General features: G+C 49.7%; 2 long non-coding RNA genes across 2 annotated transcripts in view; one reads left to right on the forward strand and one right to left on the reverse strand.

Moving 5' to 3' along the window:
* LOC134948221 (uncharacterized) overlaps window positions 1-2,996 on the reverse strand; it is a 67,995-nt gene extending 64,999 nt beyond the window's left edge. Inside the window, exon 1 of the long non-coding RNA XR_010182934.1 lies at window positions 2,921-2,996. This is a non-coding gene — a long non-coding RNA (uncharacterized LOC134948221). The remainder of the gene's footprint in view (window positions 1-2,920) is intronic.
* A 5,390-nt stretch (window positions 2,997-8,386) lies between these two features.
* LOC134948220 (uncharacterized) lies at window positions 8,387-26,963 on the forward strand. Its single transcript, XR_010182933.1, has 3 exons — window positions 8,387-8,494; window positions 19,572-19,649; window positions 26,942-26,963. It is a non-coding gene; the product is annotated as an uncharacterized LOC134948220 (long non-coding RNA).
* The last annotated feature ends 215 nt before the right edge of the window (window positions 26,964-27,178 follow it).

Raw genomic sequence — 27,178 nt, forward strand, 5'->3', positions numbered from 1 at the left:
CGATATATTAGGCAATAGTGTGTACCCGGCTTAAAACGGTGACTCCACGCACCTCACCAACTTTTTCATCATACCGGCCAACCGGTCAACTTCTCTCCAACTTGTGATGTCTCAGAAGTAGGTGGACAGTGGAATCACTGTGGAAGGCCAGCGTTTACTGCTGTAGCATTTATACACTCAGCTGGAGCTGTGACAGCAAGTTGTGATTTCCACCCATCATTCCTGTGGTGCAGGGCCGGATTGGCCATTGCAGCCACCGAGGAGATCCCCGGCGGGCCGACTGGTGCGTGGGGCCGCCTGTCAACTGTGCCCCACCCCTTCCCACCAGATGAAAGGAGTACCACACGCCACACCAGTGACGGCATGCACCTCAAAGGAAGAGGGGGAGGCGTGTCCAGCAGCTTGCTCTCCGCTCCCTGGGCCGCCGTCAGCTGCAGCACATACTTGCCGGTACTCCCGCTGCCCCAGAAAGCCCACTCAAGTCCCCGGAATCCCCAGCCACGCATCAAATCCTGACTGCGCATGCTCGAGCGGGTGCCTCTTCCTGTCCCCCTGCACATTGGGAACTGCTGCCAATTGAGAGGGGGAATGATGGGAGACCTGGACTGGCGCAAAGAGCCACTATGGCAGGAGTTTGAAGGCAGCTGGGAGAAGAGGCTGAGAAGCAGTAGAAGTGGCTGGTCCCAAGGTGTGTGGTTCTACCTGCAGCGTGTGTTGACCCGTGTGTGTGTGTGTGTGTGTGTGTGTGTGTGTGTGTGTGTGTGTGTGTGTGTGTGTGTGTGATTAGAAAGTTACGTATTATAACTGAAATATGATTTATAAATATCTTAACACTGTAAAAAAATATATATATATAATTGAATTGTTGGTCATTTACAATGGGATAGGTGCAAAATGCCAGTGTTGTACTGTATACTAGGTTTGTGTATACAAAATTTCAAGAGTGTGTGTGTGTGTGTGTGTGTGTGTGTGTGTGTGTGTGTGTGTGTGTGTGTGTGTGTGTGTTTGTGTGTGTGTGTGTGTGTGTACCAGTGGTGTAAGTTCGTCCCATTCGCCCGGAGGCATGATAAATGTTGGTGCCCCCCTACATATACACACACATACCATATGTAACTATCCGGCACTCAGGGTGAACAGTAGCAGCGTGCTCAGGTACCTTTCCCAATAGTAATATAGATACACATAAAAAGTGGACGCACTCCAAGTCAGTCATTACAATAAAACAGACACCAGAATACCTTTATAGTACACCTACAGTGCTCCCTCACCCGCCAGCAGGTCTCGATGGAGATGCTTTGGCGCAGCGGTGTGCCGATATATATAAAAAACACACAAACACCTCATTCACTTAAAAGCACACACACGCCTCTTTCACTTAAACATACACACACGCCGCTTTCACTTTAACACACAAACGCCTCTCACTTAAACACACACATGCCTCATTCACTTAAAAGCACACACACGCCTCTTTCACTTAAACATACACACACGCCGCTTTCACTTTAACACACAAACGTCTTTCACTTAAACACACACATGCCTCTTTCACTTAAAAACACACACACGCCACTTTCACTTAAACACACACATGCCTCTCACTTACACACACACACACACACACACACACACACACACACACATGCCTCTCACACACACATGCCTCCTTCACTTAAAAACACACACACGCCACTTTCACTTAAATACACACATGCCTCTCACTTACACACACACACATGCCTCTCACACACACACACACACACACATGCCTTTCACTCTCACACACACACATGCCTCCTTCACTTAAAAACACACACATGCCACTTTCACTTAAACACACACATGCCTCTCACTTACACACACACACATGCCTCTCACACACACACACATGCCTCACGCACACGCCTCACACACACACACACGCGCCTCACATACACCCCTCCATATCTTTGTAAGGTAGTGTGTACCCAGACCAGATGTGTGCTCTGTACATAGGTGGTCATTCTGAGTTGATCGCAGCCAGCAACTTTTAGCTGCTGCTGCGATCAATAGTCCACGCCTATTGGGGAGTGTATTTTAGCTTAGCAGGGTGCGATCGCTTGTGGCTGGACATACTTACCCTGTGCGATGGATCCAGCAACGATGGGCCCGGCTTTAACGTCACTCCTCCGCCCTCCGTTGTCCTGGACACGCCTACGTTTTACTCACCACTCCCCAAAAACGGTCTCCAACGGTCTGGATCCGCCCTGCCACGCCTCCTTCCTGTCAATCTTACGTCGGTAGGCGCGACGTAACCCGGCGACCTCTGTCGCTGGGCAACGTTGCGCACGCACACAGCGTCCGCCACGCATGCACATTCCGCACCCGTTCGCACCGCAGCGAGAAACCGCTGCGTGCGAACGGGTCGGAATGACCCCCATAGTCCTGTAGAAATGCTCAAATGCCTCCTTTAATCCTTGCCTCTCACACACGTGCCTTTCACTTACACACACACGGCTCTCACACATGCCTCTCACTTACACACACATGCCTCACACACACACATGCCTCTCACACACACGCATGCCTCTCACACACATGCCTCTCACTTACACACACATGCCTCTCACTTAGACATGCCTCTCACTTACACACACACACGCCTCTCACTTACACACACACACACACACACACACACACACACACACACACACACACATGCCTCTCACACATGCCTCTCACTTACACACACACACATGCCTCTTTTTTCTTGAACACACAACTTTTCTTAAACACACACACACACACACACACACACACACACACACCTCACTTAAAACATGCACACACAAAACACAGTGCTTCCAACATTTATCAAAGCCCCCCCAGCAACCCCAACTACACCTTCCCCACCACAGTGCAGCTTGAGGCCAGTGCCTACCTTTGGCTATCATCAGCCTGATGGAGGAACAGAGAGCTTCACTCGGCTGGCTTACTTAACTGGAAGGGCCCTGGAGGAGCTGCGCTCTGGAGCTCCCCCTAGCTGCAGCCAGTGCCAGCTCTCTGCATGTACAGGAGGCAGCTTCCGTGTCACGGACACAGCTCCTCCGTCTGTAAGAATCATAAAAAAAAAAGTAGCAGCGCGCGAGACAGTGGAGGAGAAGTGCCCCCTTGAGGTCAGGAGCCCGGCGGCAGCCGACTCCACTGCCTCCCACAGTTCCGCCCCTGGTGTGTACAGTACTCGAAGTGGGCCGGTATACAACGGTATAGCATACCGGCACTTCTTCGAGCACTGACTGCTGTCCTCCACCTCCGCATTGAGCTCTCGCTCCTTTGACCGCAGCGCTACTATTTCAAATCTTCCGTGGACCAGCAGCCACGGCAGATTTGAAATAGTAGCGCCGCGGTCATAGGTACCGCAGTGCCGCAAACCACAGCCTCCTCTTCCTTGCACCGCCGCTGTCCTCTGCCTCTTCCTCCGCTACGCCGCCACCGCCCTCTCTGCACTTCCGCCTGCTCCGCACCATGCCGACCACAGCCTCCTCATCAACCGCACCGCAGACCACAGCATCCTCAGCACTGCCGCTGCTAAATAGGTAATCTTACCCTGCTGCCTTTCTCTCTCCCTAGTCCCTACTGTATGCCCTTGCTGTCACTCTCCATGTCCCTATGTCCCTGCTGTCACTTTCCCTGTCCCTCTGTCACTCTCCCTGTCCCTATGTCCCTGCTGTCACTTTCCCTGTCCCTCTGTCACTCTCCCTGTCCCTATGTCCCTGCTGTCACTTTTCCTGTCCCTCTGTCACTCTCCCTGTCCCTATGTCCCTGCTGTCACTTTTCCTGTCCCTCTGTCACTCTCCCTGTCCCTATGTCCCTGCTGTCACTTTTCCTTGTCCCTCTGTCACTCTCCCTGTCCCTATGTCCCTGCTGTCACTCTCCCTGTCCCTATGTCCCTGCTGTCACTTTTCCTTGTCCCTCTGTCACTCTCCCTGTCCCTATGTCCCTGCTGTCACTCTCCCTGTCCCTATGTCCCTGCTGTCACTTTTCCTGTCCCCGCTGTCACTCACATGTGGCATAATGGAAATTTTGGCTCATTCTGTGTGCTATAATGTGAATTTCGGCTCATTTAGTGTGCTATAATGTGAATTTTGGCTCACTCAGTGTGCTATAATGTGAATTTTGGCTCATTCAGTGTGCTACAATGGCAATTTCGGCTCATTCAGTGTGCTATAATGTGAATTTCGACTCATTCAGTGTGCTATAATGTAAATTTTGGCTCATTCAGTGTGCTATAATGTGAATTTCGTCTCACTCTGTGTGCTATAATGTGAATTTTGGCTCATTGAGTGTGCTATAATGGGAATTTCGTCTCATTCAGTGTGCTATAATGTGAATTTCGTCTCACTCGGTGTGCTATAATGTGAATTTTGGCTCATTCAGTGTGCTTTAATGTGAATTTTGGCGCATTCAGTGTGCTATAATGTGAATTTTGGCTCATTCAGTGTGCTACAATGTGAATTTCGGCTCATTCTGTGTGCTATAATGTGAATTTCGGCTCATTCTGTGTGCTATAATGTGAATTTCAGCTCATTCAGTGTGCTACAATGTGAATTTCGGCTCATTCTGTGTGCTATAATGTGAATTTCGGCTCATTCTGTGTGCTATAATATGAATTTCAGCTCATTCTGTGTTCTATAATGTGAATTTCGGCTCATTCTGTGCGCTATAATGAGAATTTCGGCTCATTCTGTGCGCTATAATGAGAATTTCGGCTCATTCTGTGCGCTATAATGAGAATTTCGGCTCATTCTGTGCGCTATTATGAGAATTTCGGCTCATTCTGTGTGCTATGAGAATTTCGGCTCATGCTGTGTGGTATAATGTGAAAGGGGTACCAGTGCTAGATAGTATAAGGGGTCCTACTATTGTGGTGCATAATGTGTATAAGAGGTATATGGTGTGGTAAACTACACTAAAGGACACTCCCCCTTTTCAGTGGCCACGTCCCTTTTCCGACGGGGCGCACATAATTTCAACCTTCACTTTTTTTCATACCCCCACTTAAAAATTTCCACTTCGACCACTGTGTGTGTGTATGTAGGCTGGCACTGACCCATGTGTGTAGGGTGGCAATGATGAGGGATATTCTGTAGCGGAGATGATTGAACTTCTATTCTATTCTATTCTACGCTAAGGGAGATGAGCTGTCTGAAGAGAAGGGAGTTATTTAGTTCTAAAGGGAGGGGATGATCTATTTTTAGACTCTGCAACAAGGGGGGGGTGAAAGGGACACTTGTACCGGGCCTCGAAGTTCACAAGGGCCCCTGGAACAAGGAGCACAAAAATCAGGACTGCAGCGCCTAATAATGTTTTAATAATGTAGCGTATAATAATGGTCCGCAAATTAAGTACATGACCTTATTAAAAGCAAATTAAGACTGCAGAGACCTCGAGCACCGAAAGTAGCCACTGTGCGCTCTATAGTGCATTCCAGCACCCAGGAAACATGCAGCAGAGTCAGGCAGAGCAAATGCAGCGGCAGCTGTACCATCACCACTGCACACCGTGCCACAAATGTGGGAGAGGGAAGCCTAACACCGCAGAGAAGACACCAGCATACCTCCCAACTTTGCCCTTGCAGTAAGAGGGGCACACGCGCTCCCGAAAAGGGGGTGTGGCCTACGAAAAGGGGGCGTGGCTTCACGGGAGGACCCGCGGTCGCGAGCCACGCCCCCATTTTCGTCACTGAGGGGGCATGCCCAGCGCTCTGTGAGCCGCTGGCATGCCCCCTCTCCCTCTGTCTCCAGTGAATAGACGCTGTGCGCATGTGCACAGCGTCTATTCACCGCTGCGAGAGACAGAGACTCCCAACTGCCCCCCCCCCCACAGCGGGACACTGCGGCCGGCGGGTGGGACAGCGGGACAGTCCCCAAAAAACGGGACTGTCCCGTGAAAATCGGGACAGTTGGGAGGTATGCACCAGCAAAGTTTACCTATTAATCATCCCAACTGGTATAGTCATCTATACATCAGGACTGTCCGCTCTCTCTCTCTCTCTCTCTCTCTCTCTCTCTCTCTCTCTTCTGCTTTAAAATGCCTTAACACAGTGGTTCCCAAACTTTCTTTCTATCATGGTACCCTAGGGTACAAGTTGTCAGACTCAGTCCTCAGGACAACACACAGTGCATGTTTTCCAGGTCTCCTTGCAGAGTCACAAGTGAAATAATTAGCTCCACCTGTTCATCTTTTGAAATGTGTTAGTGAGTAATGAATATACAGATGGAGCCCTCCTCATCTTTGCCTGTAATAGAAATTAACTGAGCCAGAGCAGTTGGACTTAATCCCCTGCCGTAATGATTTAATCCTCTGCTGTATTGTTCTCTCTGTATTGTATTGTAGCTGAGAACAATGGATGAAAGGCTTATGCTAATAAACCTTGGTGCACCTAGGTGCAGCAGAGGAGCCTAGATGAGCGAAGCTCCATCTGTACCTTTTCACGTGCCTGATTATCTGCATAATGTAAGCTGTTTGGGGTCCTGAGGACCGAGTTTTAGAACCACTGTAATAGAGTATAGCATGAAGTAGCTATAATTGCTGTAAAATGTATTTAGTGAGTGAGCGCAGGATTAAATGTCACCCCAGCTCTAATTTCTTAACTACTTCTGCTACAACACAATACCATCTACACTTTTTAATGTTAGGTTTAGCTACTATGACATGCTCTGCCTTTTGTTGGTGTAACTCTGCCTACATTACACTTTGAAGCAGTAATCCCGCCTACTTTGGTATTGGTCCCGCCTACAGTTGATTTGGTGCCACCCACGAGGCCACTTCTAGAATTTTTTCCAGGGCCACTTTTATCTCCCAGTCCGTCCCTGCTGTGGTGTAATGTTGCCGTATGAACCATCTGTTGGAGCAGTGCGCAGGAGGAAGTTGGCAAAGCTGTAGCCGTTACCCTTATGTCTGATCTGCGGAAGAAAGATTGTTTCGCTCATCATGAGATGACCTGGAGTCCAACTATCTTCGTGGGCAGTTCTATCGGCGGTGATTGCCGCAAGGTGCTGGTGTTCTGACCGTCTCCTTGCACCGGCACCTCGCGGTCACCAATATCGCAGGTTTTTCCTCACGCATCCCACAGAAGTGAGCAGGAAACTGGACCTCATTCAGAGAAGGCCGCAGATCATTGCATCCGCAGCAAGATCTGCGTCCACCTCCTCACATGCTGGGGGCCACCAGCACAAGGTTTGTGGTTGACTCCTGGCTGCGCTAGCGGGCAGTCCGGAACCAGTTTTTTTGGGAGCGACTGCTTGTGGCGTCACACAGCTGCCACGCCCCGTATGGTGAAGGGTCACACACTGCCTGTAATATTCCACACCATCGGGTACTATGGGGGTCATTCTGACCCGTTCGCTCACTGCGTTTTAACGCAGAAGAGCGAACGGGTCCCTGCTGCGCATGCACCATAGTGCGCTGGCGCATGCCAGACAGCTGAAGGCCGTAGCAGGGATGCGATCGCCAGGCATGCGATTGACAGGCAGAGGCGATCGCTGGGCGGGAGGGGAGGGGGTTGGCGGCATTTGGCCGCCGTTTTGTGGGTTTGGTCCGGCCAACGCAGGCGTGGCCGGACCGAACGGGGGGCGGGCCGCAGCAGCTGAGTGACGTCACACGCAGCCGATGTGGGCCAGGGAGCGATGAGTAGCTCCCGGCCATCACGCTAAAGCTGCGCTGGCTGGGAGCTACTCTTGTAGTGCAAAGGCATCACCGCTGTGCGATGCCTTTGCACTTCTGCGAGGGGGGGCCGGACTGACATACGGGGCGGACTATCCCTGTGCTGGGCGTCCCCCCGCATGTCAGGGAAGAAGATCGTAGCTATGCTAAATTTAGCACAGCTACGATCAACTCGGAATGACCCTCTATGTGCTAAGCAGACAAGTATTTGGCACCCTTCTTGTGGTGAATGCCATACACACGCCATAGCCGGAGCAGGGCAGAATCCCTGTGAGGGACTGTGCCACACTACATCCTGGCACTCCAAGTCAGTGCATCGCAGCACCTGCGGGCTCACACATGCACAGGCACGACTAGCAGCACACATGAGCTGATATACCCCTCCCCTCCTGCTGTGCTGCCTTTCCATCGTCATACCAAAATTTGGGAGGTGAGCCAGTTCTCCTGCCGCCCGTCCCAGTCCCCAGCTATACCCACTAATGCACCACATATATGTGCCAGGCAGGCTGTGATTGCTGCTGCCACTTGCCTGGTATGCATTGGTAATAAATACCCACACAGCAGCCACCAGCAGCAGCAGCAGCAGCAGGGCTTGTACAGTAGGGGGAACAGTTGAAGGAGGAGCATGATGGAAATATTACGGAATACAGAGGGAGGGCCAGCCCCCAGAGCCTGTGTTACACCAACTCTCCCCAGTCTGCACTGCCCAGATGGTGTGCGTGCCAGTGGGGGAGAGCCGGAGGAGTCCTGCTCCTGTGTAACACTGAGGGGGCAGGCTGCCCTCTGCAAAGTAAGTGCTGATGTGAGTGACTAACCTTGGCTTCCTCACTCCCTGCATTTCCCTGCCTCTTCCTCGCTCTCCCTGCACTTCGTACACTCTCCTACTGTAGTCCCAAATTAGCCCTATTGTTATGTGTCATGGTAACTATCTATACACAAACCCTCCGCTGGCTGCCAAGAGTCCCGGCGTGGCTTCTACATTCCAAACAGCGTACCGGGCACAGTTATCACGCTAATTCTGTCCCTAATACGTGGGGAACGTGTTTAATAAGGGCATATGTATCAGAGCTTGGAGAGAGATAAAGTACCAACCAACCAGCTCCTGTCATTTTTCAAACGCAGGAAGACGTACTAAAACCTTGGAGAGAGATAAAGTCCCAGCCAACCAGCTCCTAAATGTCATTTTTCAAACACAAGGAGAGATGTACTAAGCCTTTGATAGAAATAGTGGAGAGAGATAAAGTCCCAGCCAATCAGCTTCCTAACTGCAATGTTACAGGCTGTGTTTGAAAAATGACAGTTAGGAGCTGGTTGGCTGGTACTTTATCTCTTTCCAAGGGATAGGGGTCTATGTACAAAGCCTTGCAGTGGGATAAAGTGCCAATCAGATCCTATGTGTCTTTTTTTTTTTAACAAAGGGAGAGATGTACTAATAGCCTTGAAGAGAGATAAAGTACCAGTCAATCAGCTCATAACTGCCATATCACAGGCTGGGTTTCACAAATGACAGTTAAGAGCTGATTGGCTGGCACTTTATAGCTGGGTACACATTAGACGATGTGTACCCAGCACGACATCACCAGTGACAGGACCCAACCGGGGCGCAGGCATCAGGAAGTGCATATACACTGGCTGATGCCAACAGCGACAGAGCGATGACAGGGGGAGCGGGGGCGTGGCTGTCGCCAGTGATGTTGCCCACGGTCCGACGGAGGATGTCGCTGACGGGAGTGCGGGAGTGTGCTTTTGGAGTGTGGGAGGAAACCCATGCAAACATGGGGAGACACATAGGGCGGGATGTACTAAAGCAAAAATGCGGTAAAAACCCCGAAAACAGGGGGTTTACCGCATTTTCATATTTACTAACACCCTACCGCCGCGTTTTCGGCGTCCAGGGTATCGCCATCTCTGGATGGCGATACCCTATAGAAGCCTATGGGCTTCTTTTCGACGACCGCCGCAACCCGCCGACACCGTCGACACCGCCGCAGACGCCGACCCCCTTCCCCCCCAGCTTACCTTCCCCCCCAGCTTATCTGACCCGGAAGGTAATCTCCTCCTCCCCCTAGCAACGCAGCCGGACGTCCTTCCGGCTGCAGGGGGGAGGAGGAGGCGCCGGGAGCAGCCTGCTGCTGCTACCCGGCATCAAGGCAGTGTGGGGACCCCATGGAGGTGACGGAGACCCCCCGCAGACCACCTAACAGGTATCGCGGGGGGCCTCCGTCACCGCATCGCGATGTTGATCGCATATGTTAGTACATACGCGATCAACATCGCTGCGGTAACTGGCGAGGTGCGGCGATGTATGTTAATACATCCCGCCCATACAATCTCCACACAGCGCCTTGTTCAGGGTCGAAAATAAGATTTTACTTACCGATAAATCTATTTCTCGTAGTCCGTAGTGGATGCTGGGGACTCCGTCAGGACCATGGGGATTAGCGGCTCCGCAGGAGACAGGGCACAAAACTAAAGCTTTAGGATCAGGTGGTGTGTACTGGCTCCTCCCCCTATGACCCCCCTCCAAGCCTCAGTTAGGATACTGTGCCCGGACGAGCGTACACAATAAGGAAGGATATTGAATCCCGGGTAAGACTCATACCAGCCACACCAATCACACCGTATAACTTGTGATCTAAACCCAGTTAACAGTATGACAAACGTAGGAGCCTCTGAACAGACGGCTCACAACAATAACAACCCGATTTTTTTGTAACAATAACTATGTACAAGTATTGCAGACAATCCGCACTTGGGATGGGCGCCCAGCATCCACTACGGACTACGAGAAATAGATTTATCGGTAAGTAAAATCTTATTTTCTCTGACGTCCTAAGTGGATGCTGGGGACTCCGTCAGGACCATGGGGATTATACCAAAGCTCCCAAACGGGCGGGAGAGTGCGGATGACTCTGCAGCACCGAGTGAGAGAACTCCAGGTCCTCCTCAGCCAGGGTGTGCCCCTGACCAAGTAGCAGCTCGGCAAAGTTGTAAAGCCGAGACCCCTCGGGCAGTCGCCCAAGATGGGCCCACCTTCCTTGTGGAATGGGCATTTATATATTTTGGCTGTGGCAGTCCTGCCACAGAATGTGCAAGCTGAATTGTACTACACATTCAACTAGCAATCGTCTGCTTAGAAGCAAGAGCACCCAGTTTTTTGGGTGCATACAGGATAACAGCAAGTCAGTTTTCCTGACTCCAGCCGTCCTGGAAATCTATATTTTCAGGGCCCTGACAACATCTAGCAACTTGGAGTCCTCCAAGTCTCTAGTAGCCGCAGGTACCACAATAAGCTGGTTCAGATGAAACGCTGACACCACCTTAGGGAGAAACTGGGGACGAGTCCGCAGCTCTGCCCTGTCCGAATGGACAATCAGATATGGGCTTTTGTGAGACAAAGCCGCCAATTCTGACACTCGCCTGGCCGAGGCCAGGGCCAACATCATGGTCACTTTCCATGTGAGATATTTCAAATCCACAGATTTGAGCGGTTTAAACCAACGTGATTTGAGGAATCCCAGGACTACGTTGAGATCCCACAGTGCCACTGGAGGCACAAAAGGGGGTTGTATATGCAGTACTCCCTTGTCAAATTTCTGGACTTCAGGAACTGAAGCCAATTCTTTCTGGAAGAAAATCGACAGGGCCGAAATTTGAACCTTAATGGACCCCAATTTGAGGCCCATAGACACTCCTGTTTGCAGGAAATGCAGGAATCGACCGAGTTGAAATTTCTTCGTGGGGCCTTCCTGGCCTCACACCACGCAACATATTTTCGCCACATGTGGTGATAATGTTGTGCGGTCACCTCCTTCCTGGCTTTGACCAGGGTAGGAATGACCTCTTCCGGAATGCCTTTTTTCCCTTAGGATCCGGCGTTCAACCGCCATGCCGTCAAACGCACCCGCGGTAAGTCTTGGAACAGACATGGTACTTGCTGAAGCAAGTCCCTTCTTATCGGCAGAGGCCCTGAGTCCTCTGTGAGCATCTCATGAAGTTCCGGGTACCAAGTCCTTCTTGGCCCATCCGGAGCCACGAGTATAGTTCTTACTCCTCTACGTCTTATAATTCTCAGTACCTTTGGTATGAGAAGCAGAGGAGGGAACACATACACCGACTGGTACACCCATGGTGTTACCAGAACGTCCACAGCTATTTCCTGAGGGTCTCTTGACCTGGCGCAATACCTGTCCAGTTTTTTGTTCAGGCGGGACGCCATCATGTCCACCTTTGGTCTTTCCCAACGGTGCACAATCATGTGGAAACAACTTCTCGATGAAGTCCCCACTCTCCCGGGTGGAGGTCGTGCTGAGGAAGTCTGCTTCCCAGTTGTCCACTCCCGGAATGAAAACTGCTGACAGTGCTATCACATGATTTTCCGCCCAGCGAAGAATCCTTGCAGTTTCTGCCATTGTCCTCCTGCTTCTTGTGCCGCCCTGTCTGTTTACGTGGGCGACTGCCGTGATGTTGTCCCACTGGATCAATACCGGCTGACCTTGAAGCAGAGGTCTTGCTAAGCTTAGAGCATTGTAAATTGCTCTTAGCTCCAGTATATTTATGCGGAGAGAAGTCCCCAGACTTGATCACACTCCCTGGAAATTTTTTCCCTGTGTGACTGCTCCCCAGCCTTTCAAGCTGGAATCCGTGGTCACCAGGACCCAGTCCTGAATGCATAACTGTGGCACTTTAGTAGATGAGCACTCTGCAGCCACCACAGAAGAGACACCCTTGTCCTTGGAGACAGGGTTATCCGCTGATGCATCTGAAGATGCGATCCGGACCATTTGTCCAGCAGATCCCACTGAAAAGTTCTTGCGTGAAATCTGCCGAATGGAATCGCTTCGTAAGAAGCCACCATTTTTCCCAGGACCCTTGTGCAATGATGCACTGACACTTTTCCTGGTTTTTGGAGGTTCCTGACTAGCTCGGATAACTCCCTGGCTTTCTCCTCCAGGAGAAACACCTTTTTCTGGACTGTGTCCAGAATCATCCCTAGGGACAGCAGACGTGTCGTCGGAGACAGCTGCGATTTTGGAATATTTAGAATCCACCCGTGCTGTCGTAGAACTACTTGAGATAGTGCTACTCAGACCTCCAACTGTTCTCTGGACCTTGCCCTTATCAGGAGATCGTCCAAGTAAGGGATAATTAAGACGCCTTTTCTTTGAAAAAGAATCATCATTTCGGCCATTACCTTGGTAAAGACCCGGGGTGCCGTGGACAATCCAAACGGCAGCGTCTGAAACTGATAGTGACAGTTTTGTACCACGAACCTGAAGTACCCTTTGTGAGAAGGGCAAATTTGGACATGGAGGTAAGCATCCTTGATGTCCAGGGACACCATATAGTCCCCTTCTTCCTGGTTCGCTATCACTGCTCTGAGTGACTCCATTTAGAATAGGTCTCACCGAGCCGTCTGGCTTCAGTACCACAATATAGTGTGGAATAATACCCCTTTACTTGTAGTAGGAGGGGTACTTTGATTATCACCTGCTGGGAATACAGCTTGTGAATTGTTTCCAATACTGCCTCCCTGTCGGAGGTAGACGTTGGTAAAGCAAACTTCAGGAACCTGCGAGGGGGAGACGTCTCGAATTTCCAATCTGTACCCCTGGGATACTACTTGTAGGATCCAGGGGTCCACTTGCGAGTGAGCCCACTGCGTGCTGAAACTCTTGAGACGACCCCCCACCGCACCTGTTTGTACGGCCCCAGCGTCATGCTGAGGACTTGGCAGAAGCGGTGGAAGGCTTCTGTTCCTGGGAATGGGCTGCCTGCTGCAGTCTTCTTCCCTTACCTCTATCCCTGGGCAGATATTATGGGGACGAAAGGACTGAGGCTGAAAAGACTATGTCTTTTTCTGCTGAGATGTGACTTGGGGTAAAAAAGGTGGATTTTCTAGCTGTTGCCGTGGCCACCAGGTCCGATGGACCGACCCCAAATAACTCCTCCCCTTTATACGGCAATACTTCCATGTGCCGTTTGGAATCTGCATCACCTGACCACTGTCGTGTCCATAAACATCGTCTGGCAGATATGGACATCGCACTTACTCTTGATGCCAGAGTTTCGCATATATAGAAATGCATCTTTTAAATGCTCTATAGTCAATAAAATACTGTCCCTGTCAAGGGTATCAATATTTCCAGTCAGGGAATCCGACCAAGCCACCCCAGCGCTGCCCATCCAGGCTGAGGCGATCGCTGGTCGCAGTATAACACCAGTATGTGTGTATATACTTTTTAGGATATTTTCCAACCTCCTATCAGTTGGCTCCTTGAGGGCGTCCGTATCTGGAGACGGTAACGCCACTTGTTTTTATAAGCGTGTGAGCGCCTTATCCACCCTAAGGTGTGTTTCCCAACGCGCCATAACTTCTGGCGGGAAAGGGTATACCGCCAATAATTTTCTATCGGGGGAAACCCACGCATCATCACACACTTCATTTAATTTATCTGATTCAGGAAAAACCACATGTAGTTTTTTCACACTCCACATAATACCCTTTTTTGTGGTACTTGTAGTATCAGAAATATGTAACATCTCCTTCATTGCCCTTAACAAGTAACGTGTGGCCCTAAAGGAAAATACGTTTGTTTCTTCACCGTCGACACTGGAGTCAGTGTCCGTGTCTGTGTCGACCGACTGAGGTAAAAGGACGTTTTAACGCCCCTGACGGTGTTTTAGACGCCTGGACAGGTACTAATTGGTTTGCCGGCCGTCTCATGTCGTCAACCGACCTTGCAGCGTGTTGACATTATCACGTAATTCCTTAAATAAGCCATCCATTCCGGTGTCGACTCCCTAGAGAGTGACATCACCATTACCGGCAATTGCTCCGCCTCCTCACCAACATCGTCCTCATACATGTCGACACACAAGTACCGACACACAGCACACACACAGGGAATGCTCTGATAGAGGACAGGACCCCACTAGCCCTTTGGGGAGACAGAGGGAGAGTTTGCCAGCACACACCAAAAACGCTATATTATACAGGGACAACCTTTATATAAGTGTTTTTCCCTTATAGCATTTTAATATATATATATATACATATCGCCAAATAAGTGCCCCCCCTCTCTGTTTTAACCCTGTTTCTGTAGTGCAGTGCAGGGGAGAGCCTGGGAGCCTTCCCACCAGCCTTTCTGTGAGGGAAAATGGCGCTGTGTGCTGAGGAGAATAGGCCCCGCCCCCTTTTCGGTGGGCTTCTTCTCCCGTTTTTCTGAGACCTGGCAGGGGTTAAATACATCCATATAGCCTCCACGGGCTATATGTGATGTATTTTTAGCCAGAATAAGGTATTATACATTGCTGCCCAGGGCGCCCCCAGCAACGCCCTGCACCCTCCGTGACCGTTGGTGTGAAGTGTGTGACAACAATGGCGCACAGCTGCAGTGCTGTGCGCTACCTTCATGAAGACTGAAAAGCCTTCTGCCGCCGGTTTCTGGACCTTCAATCTTCAGCATCTGCAAGGGGGGTCGGCGGCGCGGCTCCGGGACGAACCCCAGGGTGAGACCTGTGTTCCGACTCCCTCTGGAGCTAATGGTGTCCAGTAGCCTAAGAAGCCAATCCATCCTGCACGCAGGTGAGTTGAACTTCTCTCCCCTAAGTCCCTCGATGCAGTGAGCCTGTTGCCAGCAGGACTCACTGAAAATAAGAAACCTAAAAACTTTTTCTAAGCAGCTCCTTAAGAGAGCCACCTAGATTGCACCCTGCTCGGACGGGCACAAAAACCTAACTGAGGCTTGGAGGGGGGTCATAGGGGGAGGAGCCAGTACACACCACCTGATCCTAAAGCTTTAGTTTTGTGCCCTGTCTCCTGCGGAGCCGCTAATCCCCATGGTCCTGACGGAGTCCCCAGCATCCACTTAGGACGTCAGAGAAACTAGGATTTTCGTCACCCGGGGCAAGGCAGTAATTTGGTGCCCGCCCCCCCAAAACAAACACCACCACCCCATCCTCCACAAAAAACCTTGCCAGACTAAAATACTTAGATTATGAAAAATTTGGAATAAAAAAAAAAAAAGGGGGTACTATTGGACAATATTCCCCTATGTGCCTCAAATGCCCGATGCGTCACATGCCCCACTACATGCTCCCCTGTGTGTCCCCATACATTGCACTATATCACTGCACTTTGGCCCTCATTCCGAGTTGATCGCTCGCTGCCGATTTTCGCAGCGCAGCGATCAGGTAAAAAAACGGCAAAACTGCACATGCGTACGGGCCTCAGTACGCACGCGCGAAGTACTTTCACACAAAACTATGCAGTTTTTCACATGGTCGAGCGACGCTTTTCTGTCGCTCTGCTGATCGGTGAGTGATTGACAGGAAGTGGGTGTTTCTGGGTGGTAACTGGCCGTTTTCAGGGAGCGTGCTAAAAAACGCAGGCGTGCCTGGGGAAACGGGGGAGTGGCTGGCCGAACGCAGGGCGTGTTTGTGACGTCAAGGCAGGAACTAAACTGAGTGAGGTGATCGCAATTTAGGAGTAGGTCTGGAGCTACTCAGAAACTGCATGAAAATTTTTACGAGCAGTTCTGCTAATCTTTCGTTCGCACTTCTGCTAAGCTAAGATACACTCCCAGAGGGCGGCCGCCTAGCGTGTGCAATGCTGCTAAAAGCAGCTAGCGAGCGATCAACTCAGAATGAGGTCCTATATCCATACATGCCGACATTCTGGCTGCTCTCTGCGGGAGAGAGCAGCCAGGTCGGCTCAGCAGGGGGGCAGGGGCAGGCTATGACGTGGGGAGGAGGTGGGACGGGGGCAGGACGGGGGCGGAGTTATCACGGCACGTCCTTTAAGCCATGCCCCTCGCTCTGTAATGCCGCGATCCCCGGCATTACACTGCAGGGGGCGTGGCTATGATGACGCGGAATGGCCGGGAGGGTCACCCGATTTTCGGGAGCCTCCCGGCCATTCCGGGAGAGTAGGCAAGTATGCCTATATCATAACACTTCATCACTGCTCTGCATTCCCCTATCCACTGCACTATATCGTTGTACTACATCCCCTACATGCTGAACTACATCACTACACTACATGGTCCTATAAACTACACTACATACCCCTATATACTACACCAAATCTCCCCATCTGGGAGGCAAAGCGGAGGTTGATACTGCTAACTGGGAGCACAGTGCCGATAATAAAGTCTGTCTTTAAACTCACCACAAAGCTGCTGTAGTGATTCTCGTGAGAGTTGGAGGTTGTCCAGGCTCTAAGTTTCCACTGTCAAGTGGACAGCTAGCAAAGTGAACCTTTGATTTCTGTAACATCGGTGACTGCACCTGTTAGCAAGCATAAGCCTGGGGGGGGTGTAGTATGATATTCCGGCAGTCGGGCTCTCAGCGACCAGCATACCGGCGCCGGAATCCTGACCGCCGGCATAGCGACAGGTGGGCGAGCACAAATGAGCCCCTTGCGGGCTCGCCACGCGTGCCATACGCGCCACACTATCTATTCTCCCTCCAGGGGGTCGTGGACCCCCAAGAGGGAGTAAAGATGTTGGTATGCCGGCGGTCGGGATTCCGGCGCCGGTATGGTGGTCGCCAGGAGCCCGGCCGCCGGCAACCTGAAGACCACCCAGCCTGGGGCAGTGTGGTGCAGCCTGCAGCTTGTTATCGGTTGGGGCTGGGCAGGCAGCCGCAATCATAGCCTGCTGAAAAACACAGCACCAACAGCTAGCTTCTATAGCATGTATAGTGCACCGCACACTAGTCGCAGCACTGCATGGCAAAGACGAGAGTTTAAGAAAGTAGCAGACATAGGAGAAATTCCAGGTACTGAAGCTCACCTGCACAGCATCGCAGGCAGCTGCAGCCAGACAGGTCGGTCAGAGACACTGCCCCGGGAGCCATCTGCTGTCTCACTGGAGCAGCACAACACTGCCAGTAAAAAAACCCTGCTCCTCTGTAACTCATCAGCGCCCCCTCAAATCCTGCACCCGGGGCGCATGCCCCCTTAGCCCCCCCTAGTTACGGCCCTGCCTTGTTCAGGAATTGAACTCACGAGCTCAGTGCTGTGAGGCATCTCTACTAACCACTGTGCCAACCATGCTGTTACTACAATGGGAGCAGCCACGCTGGTGCACTGGAGCTGATTGCACTGCATATGCGTGGCCTGATCTGAACCTGGAAGTGAAGTGGTGGAGGATAATACATTGCCCCGAAAAGCTAATTGCCAATCGGCGTGATATGCGTTAGCTTGGACACGCCTGCGTTTTTCCAGGCACTCCCACTAAACGGTCAGTTACCACCCACAAATGGCTTCCTCCTGTCAATCACCTTGCAAACGCCTGTGCAATCGGATTTTTCGCACCGTCCCATCACTGCCCTTTGTTGTTGTCCGACGCACGTACACATTGCGCAGTTACTAGCTGATCACCCGCTATGCGAAAACGCACAGCAGCAATCAGGTCTGAATCAAGCCCCATAGTTTGGCCGCATAAGTCAGCCAGCGGATAAACACAAGCAAGTCTCTTTATAACAGTGTACAGAGCAGGTCCGGCAGTTGAATGAGGCTCTTGTTACTTTGTAATTAGGTAGAGGGATTAAAAATGTAACAACAAAATCCCTTCTGTTATGAAAACACAGCCGGCAGCATAAATCCGGGGATTGAGTGAGAGGGCTCGCTAAACGTATCCTGCCACCTGCCAAACGCAGCTAACTTGTGCCGTCTTGCAGTAACAAGGAATTATAAAGCAAGCCAGAGATATACTTCTGTGTTGATATCAGTGTTAATATATAATCATTTTGTATATAATGCAGCATTTTACAACACCCCCTCCCCAATCTTACATTGCTTTAAGAGGTGATCTAACAAACTTCAAAGAGCTGTCACTTTTCAAACACATCCTGTATCTCTCTCTTATGCTGGCCATACACGTCGCGGGGCATCGCACCTGAACTGCCAAAATGATTACCATGCGATCATGCGATAGATCAGCACGTCACCGCCGAGTGGGAGTGGCCTCTGTCCGCTCCCGGCAGGTGCCCATCGCAGTGCGATATATCTCATGTGGGCTTAAAACCACATGCGATCGCACTGCGATGCGAGAAATATTAAGTGCAGCACATAATATCTTGAGACGCGATATTCGAGTGGCGTGCCAGCGCATCGCGTCTCAAGGTACCTAAAATGTGCATACAATCCTTCGATTTCTCTCACAGATGTGGTCGAAATCGAAGGATAGCACCGATTATCTCATAAGTGTATGGGCACCATTAGCTTTCATACATCTCCCCCCAAACCTTAAGCCCCATTGTGCAGTGTCCAGCCTAGGGGTCTGCTAATAAGTTATCTATATACTGTATATAAATGTGAAAGCCCTCACTCACTCACTGACTCACTCACTCACTCATCACTCACTCACTCATCACTAATTCTCTTACTTCCCGATATGTTAGGAAGATGAAATGTAACACAGGGTATTCTTCAGGTGGGAAATAGAAAAACAAACGTAATTAGAATTTGAATAACCCTCCTCTAAGGGTATAATAAAGGGGGTTGACATAATGACATCATTACCGAAGCGTGGCTTGCGTTGTGTAAATGATAACGCATAGACGGACATTGGATCATAATTTGGATTGCGCCTCCAGTGTGTAGAATTTAATAAACTACAGAAATGGTCCTGTCACTTTTTACCGTATCTGCTATGGGTGCTCCTCGGGTAACGCCAAGAACCATGGATTAATATTTACTTACATCAAGACGTCTCAAATTTACATCTCTATAGATTTACCAAATTATCATCACCCATTTATATGTACAACCGTGAAAATCAGAAACTCCCGTGTGAAGAACGGGTAGAACAGCAAGTTATATACATACAGTATATTTCAATGTCTAATTATACTTTCAGCGCAGTTGATGATGGAATCGGCAAAATGAAGGAATAAAGCAGAAGAAGCAATGATGAATATTAGCCATTAAAGCACAGGTATACTTTTACATTTTATTAAGTACTATACTGTGTATTATATATTAAACTACACATATATATTGGGCGCAATTATTCAATATAAATAACTACAATATACTTGAAAAATTAGAAAAACAGCACTCGATAATTAGTAATTAGACTTGCTACGCAGCTCCCAATGGGTGATCAGGAATATCACCCTGGACAATAGTAATGGAATGGATAATAATAAGAGCGCAACGCTAATGTAAAATTAGTAGTATAATTCACATATAAACATAAGACATTTAAAAATGAATATTAGACGGTTGCAACTGACAGGTGCGAGGGGCAGAGATGGCGTCAGAAGAGATGATCCGGGATCCGGTCTGAAGATCGACACTGTCTAGGTCGACAATGTTTAGGTCGGCCACTATAGGTCGACAGTCACTAGGTCGACAGGGGTGGAAGGTCGACAGGGTTTCTAGGTCGACATGGGCTAGGTCGACAGGTCAAAAGTTCGACATTAGTTTTTCAAATTTTTTTTCTTTTTTAAAAACTTTTTCATACTTAACGATCCACGTGGACTACGATTAGAACAGTAATCTGTGCCGAGCAAAGCGGTAGCGGAGCGAGGCACCTTGCCCGAAGCATGGCGAGCGAAGCGAGCCATGCGAGGGGACGCGGTGCACTAATTGGGGTTCCCGGTCACTGTACAGAGAAAACGACACACAACTCATATCGACCTTTTGACCTGTCGACCTAGCATGTCGACCTAGAAACCCTGTCGATCTTCCAACCCTGTCGACCTAGTGACTGTCGACCTATAGTGGCTGACCTAAACATTGTTGACCTAGACACTGTCGATTTGATGATCCACACCCGATGATACCTGGCCTGCTTGCTTAGCGGGGGTAGGCTGATGACAGCCGCGGCAGCGGGCAGTTTGCAATGCTGGATGTTGTGATAGATGGGAGTACCCTGGAATGAGGAGGAAATACGTCCACAAACCGGCTTATGAGATGACGCTCCACAGTGGAGCTTCCTCCACACCTGTCAGTTGCTGCAGGACGGATCCCGGCCACTTCCTTACCACCGCTTATTGCTACAACGGGATGGTTGCTAAGGACTCCCTAAAAGCGGTGAGATAATAATCATCTACACTTTAATGTCTGTATTACCACTGGAAATTAACGGACCTTATACACCATGGTGGTCATTCCGAGTTGTTCGCTCGCTAGCAGTTTTTAGCAGCCGTGCAAACGCTATGCCGCCGCCCACTGGGAGTATATTTTAGCTTAGCAGAAGTGCGAACGAAAGGATCGCAGAGCGACGGCAAACTTTTTTTGTGCAGTTTTAGAGTAGCTCAATACCTACTCAGCGCTTGCGATCACTTCAGACTGTTCAGTTCCTGTTTTGATGTCACAAACCCGCCCAGCCACGCCTGCGTTTTTCCTGGCACGCCTGCATTTTTCTGAACACTCCCTGAAAACGGTCAGTTGCCACCCAGAAACGCCCACTTCATGTCAATCACTCTGCGGTCAGCAGTGCGACTGAAAAGCTTCGCTAGACCCTGTGTGAAACGACATCGTTCGTTGTAATAGTACGTCATGCGTGCGCATTTCACCGCATAGGCATGCGCAGAAGTGCCGTTTTTTAGCCTCATCGCTGCACAGCGAACGAATGCAGCTAGCGAACAACTCGGACTAACCCCCCATGTTCATGAGCTCTCTATTAATTACTTTTTATTTCAAGTCAGGATTCTCTCCATCTTATTAGCGGAACCTATACATCCGGCACAAATTATTGCGAGTGACCTTTCCAACTAGGAGGACTATGCAACCAACTAATATTAATTTTTAAATGTCTTATGTTTAGTTGTGCTCTCATTATTTATCATTCCATGTGTATTATATATCATAAGTAACGGATAGGTATTTTTTCCTTTCTTAGCATGTGGTTCGGGCTTTCAGCATAGCTAATCGCCTGAACTGTTCAAAATGGGTGGTGGATGGGTAACCTGAAGTAGGCCGTTGGGCTAGTATGTTAGCCTGAAAGATTTTGGCGGGCCTGGCAATATTTTTAAAGCAGCAATCCCTTAATAGGCAAGACCAACCGGGTTCAGATCCTCAGTGATATTGGCCCAACAGAGGTAAGAACAAACTTATCCCTTCGCCAGCCAGTTAGGGTCTTTCAGCACGCATGTGTTCAGAACAGGGCTGCCATCAGAAATTATGGGGCCTGGGAGTGACAAAATAGACAAGGCCCCTCCCCCTGGAAAAAAAACATTCTGCGGCACCGCTCCACCCCTATGTGATGTGATACATTGTGATGTTACATATAGGTTCCGCATTACGGACCTACAGGAACAGTTCACAGAGAGCTGATGCCCAGCGAAGGCTTGTTTTATAGCCTGGCGCAGCTCTCCAGGTATTGGCAGTAGGAGCCAGGGGTGGGCCCCCCTCTCTGTAAGGGCCCGGGACACTAGTCCCCACAGTCCCCCCCCTGATGCCTGCCCTGGTTCTGGATCCTGCATGTGCCCTATACATGGTTTTGGGCTTCCGCTGCAGATTCCTGAAATAATTAAAAAATTAGTAAAGTAAAATGGTTTCATGAAAAAAGCAAGTTATCCTCTATCACACCTGGCGGAGATGCCATGGCGATCAGAGATTGCAGCGGTACATGAAAATGTGTACATTAAAATAGGATTCCTTAACATCACTAGATCTATAATAGATTCTGCATCTTTATGTTAATGCCGTGGTGATGGACGTCCTATTGAGAACACCACTGGCTGTGGCTAAATTCTGCCAATGTGCGTACAAAGACAAACTATCAGCGCACCATCAGCCGAACCATAGGGCATTGCGCAGAATATACCACTGACCATGGCCGTTGGTGTCAGTGCTACTGCGTCTTTAGAGGCAGCTGCTGACACCGGCACACATGCGACTGCTTATCCACCCACAGTTACCAACTAGAAACACCCGTCGTAATTGCAATTTTGATCTGCGCCTCTGTAATCGTCATGATGTGGCCCAGATGCATTTGCAGAGAAGAACCATTGGATAGGCGTCCGATGACTTCCCTGCATTGGACGAAGAACTGCCTCCTTAGCGTGTATCTATGTCTTACATGGCAAGGCTGCAAGTGATCAAGCCCTACTTGTGGGTGAAACGTACGTGTCTTGAAGGCTTCTGCCCGGTACTCATGGTGCACACATGAGACCCGCCCCCTTCTGCACTCTCTCAGCAGGTTCTGCATGCACTCGGTCCTGCAATTTCACATGATACCAGGACAGAGCTAGCACGCCCCCCATGATAGCAGAAGTGCCCTTTTACTGCATTTCTTTCTGACTACACTTGATGCTCCCTCACATTCCATTCACTGACATGTTGTCTCACGGAAGGGCAGCAGAAGCAACAGGACTCTGCAGTTAGATCTTTCATTTACTCCTTCTCACACAACCAGCTGTAATCTATTTGGGTGGTCTTCAGTATGCCGAATGTCGGGATCTCGGCGTACAGTATACCGGCGCCGGGATCCCGACACCCGGCATACCGACAGCTATTCTCCCTCGTGGGGGTCCACGACCCCCCTGGAGGGAGAATAAATAGCGTGGCGCGCGTAGCGCACCACCGTGCCCGCAGCGTGGCGAGCGCAGTGTGACGACTGCAGCGAGCCCGCAAGGGGCTCCTTTGCGCTCGCCACACTGTCGGTATGCCGGCGGTCGGGCTCCTGGCGCCGGTATGCTGGTCGCCGGGAGCACGGCCGCCGCCATACCATACTACACCCATCTATTTAAACAGCATCCTGATAGGCCCTACACACTGGTCGATATGAGTGAAAGATATGAACGATCTTGTTCAATAATGAATGAGATACCGTTCATATCTTTCAGTGTGGAGGCACCAGTGATGAATGATGCGCGTCCCCACGCTCGTTTATCATTGGTGCTCTGTCGCTTGTGCATGCAGGCCAATACGGACGATCTTGTCCATATTTGCCTCACTGCTATGGAGCCGGGTGACGGGGGAGTGAAGAAACTTCACTCCCCCCGTCACTGGTCCCCACCCCGCCGCCGGGTCGCCCGTCAGCCGTATCCACCATCGGGCAGCTCGGCGGCGGATCGCGCAATGTGTAGGGCCCTTTAGGTCTAACAGCACAGCCACACTGTATCTTCTAAACTGCACAGTAACATTGTGTTCTATGATATGCTTCTGTGGGTTTCTGAGAATTGTCACACAGTAACAATGATATAGCAGCATGATAATACTATATAAGACGTCTCATCTCACTTTGAGGGGTTGCTTTCTCCTCAGTGCAGCTAAAACAACCTTAGATTATATGCCACATTCATTGGTGTGCTGTGCAAACACTATTTGACTCAGGCATGTAAGCTTTCTCTCATACTGTATGTGCTAGTACTGTTTTATTCATACATATGTGCTTTCTAATGCTCCAGATGAATCATTTCAAACACCTGAATGTTTCTCTGAGTGTGGAGTTTACATGTACTTTATAGCATTATTATTTTTTTGTATAAACATGGTGATTTATGCCATTAACCCATAGAGCTGATTGGCTGATACTTTATCTCGGTCCACTTAATCTCTCTGAGGTTTAGTACGTACACCCCTATGTGTTGATAGTTTTGGCTTATATTCACTTTTAGTTAAGTTATATGCCTCTTTATGGTATGCCTTTGCTATAACATTATTGTTGCTGCATGAAAGTACACTAGAGATTTATAGGAGTGTACTAAATGGAATATATTCACCTGGAACATACAGTAGGTGTCCAAGATTCAGGTTGAGGTGGTTTCTTCCTAAGAAGATATTGTCAGATCTATGACCAATTTTAATGCATATAAATAAAAGTAATATTTTGCTTTTCCAGACTTTCCCCCATATTTACCTTTTGAAAGGGGTGGGGGTGGAGTTCAGCTTTCTGTTGTAGGTTAGAAAAAATGATCTTGCCCTGTTCCAGAAAGGTATTCTTTGGTGTGGATTGGTGGATTCCTTAAAGGTACAATTCTGTTATAAAACCAGGGCCGGCCCAACGCATATACCAGCTGGAGGTAGCCTAACTGTGGCTCTACCTCCTGGCTTTTACATGCTTTCCTGGGCCTGCCGACCGCAACTGCAGGGAAGCGGTCCCTGGAGCTCGATCACAGCCGCAGCCTCAGATCATGAGCAGGTCCCGCCGCGGTGGGTAGTGCTGTTGTAGACAGCCTGTAAGTGGCAGCGCCAGTTGAAAGCTCTGCCCCCTCGACCATGACGCGTCTAGTTTCCCTTCCCAGCGGCAGCGGCCAGCGGCAGCAGGGGGGCAGCGGGGGGCACACAGCAGCGGATCGTGCCCTGGTGCGGCGCCCTCCGGATGGCGCCCTGCGCCCTCCGGAAGGCGGCGCCCCGGGCAAAAGTCCTGCTTGCCCGTGGCAAGATCCGCTACTGTATGCAGGGTCATTGCAAGGTCTCTCTGCACCCTAGGCAAAGTTTCAGCCTAGCTCCCCCTAACCTGTAAACCCCACCACCACCACCACCACCTCTCGGAGGGGAGATGTAGGTGGCCACTAGGTGGGCTGGTGTGAATTGCATCATTATAGATGCACAGAGAAAAGGAATAAACACTCAAGGACTTAAAAGTGAAAAAGTATATTGTAAACGTGACTTTGCATATACTGCATCTGCAAATGGGGTCTGGTGGGGATATTTAAGTGTATGTGTATAGGTGAATAAAGGACCTGCTGGTATTCACTTTTTAACGAGTCTGCCAAGTGCCGCCTGATGTCTATATACCTATACACACACATATATTTGTATGCTCCTTATTGTGTTCCATACCTCCATCTGTAAGTTCATTACTGACCCCCCCTCCTCCATATGTACTGCATTGTGCCCCAGTGCCTGTGTTTTCCCTATTATGATGTTTACAATTGTAAACCACCCATTGGTGGTCCCGCAGAAACCCCCATAGGTTATCTACCTAAAAATTGTTCCCTTGTTTTCCCTCATAATTGGCATGGTTCCTCTTACAGGCGGCAGCATTACAGCGATGCTTCTGGGTACAGACTTGTATGCAGGTGCTGCTGGAGAGCTGGGATCCAGGGGGCTGGAGGGGATGTATCAGGGCTATGAGGAGCGGCCGTGGGGGGTGCCCCCTGGGAGCCATAATTACATCCATCTCCTATGTGCCTTCATATATATGTTTATATAACATGTGTATAAGTAAAAGTGAGTGACTGTACTGTAGCATAACGTGTATAAGCAAATTTACTGTGGTGTAACATGTATGATGGGTTCTACCATTGGTATAATGTGTAAAAGGGGCTCTACTGTGGTGTAACGTGTATAAGCTGCTCTACTGTGTAGTGTAACATGTATAATGGGCTCTACTGTGTAGTGTAACGTGTATAAGGGGCTCTACTGTGTAGTGTAACATGTATAAGGGGCTCTACTGTGTAGTGTAACGTGTATAAGGGGCTCTACTGTGTAGTGTAACGTGTATAAGGGGCTCTACTGTGTAGTGTAATGTGTATAAGGGGCTCTATTGTGTAGTGTAACGTGTAGTGTAACGTGTATAAGGGGCTCTACTGTGTAGGGTAACATGTATAAGGGGCTCTACTGTGTACTGTAATGTGTATAAGGGGCTCTGCTGTGTATTGTAACGTGTATAAGGGGCTCTACTGTGTAGTGTAACGTGTATAAGGGGCTCTACTGTGTGTATAAGGGGCTCTACTGTGTAGTGTAATGTGTATAAGGGGCTCTACTGTGTAGTGTAATGTTTAAAAGGGGCTCTACTGTGCAGTGTAATGTGAACAGCAGACACTACTGTGTGGTTAATGAGAATTGGTGCTATTCTGTGGCCATGCCCCCTTCCCCATGAAACCACACCGCTATATAGTCCACTAAGGGCGCCAAAATATGTATTCACCTACCAAATAAATTTGTCTCGGACCGGCCCTGTATAAAACGACCAATCAGCTGTTTGCATGCGTTGCCTGACTGGCGCTATACAGAGAAAAGCTAATTGCTAGTTTGCTGATTTGAGTCCAGTTTTGCACCTTTCAGCAATGCTAGTAAATGATCCTCTCAGTTGTAACCAGGTTTGCCCTTTGCCCATATAAGCAGCCTTTTAGTCATTACCTCCAGCCCCTCGAACGTGCCTTGTTGGCTATAGAAAGAGGAAGGTGGGGGGGGGGGGGGGGGGGATATTCCTTTCATTTTAATTTTTAAGACTACGGTGCAAAGTCAGGATAGGAATGAACTGAGCATTTTACAGACTGTCTATTGTTATCTCTCAGTGTTCAGTCGTCCTTTGCTTATCCGTAGGCGCTGCTCGTGATACCGTCCCACCATGGACAAGGCGGACGAGGAGGAAAACGACGCAAGTCGGCACAGAGCTGTCGTCAGCATCTCAAACCATTCCGTCCCCGCAGTACAGGTTCCAGATACACGCGGATGTCTACAGAAGTGTCATCTGCCGGATACATTCCTCCAGGAGATGCGGAAGATCTTTGTATTGGCTGCTCCAGCGGTAAGGACGTATTTGAGGAACCAGATTAATCA

Source organism: Pseudophryne corroboree, chromosome 8, assembly GCF_028390025.1.
Source record: "Pseudophryne corroboree isolate aPseCor3 chromosome 8, aPseCor3.hap2, whole genome shotgun sequence".
NCBI classification, from domain to species: Eukaryota; Metazoa; Chordata; class Amphibia; order Anura; family Myobatrachidae; genus Pseudophryne; species Pseudophryne corroboree.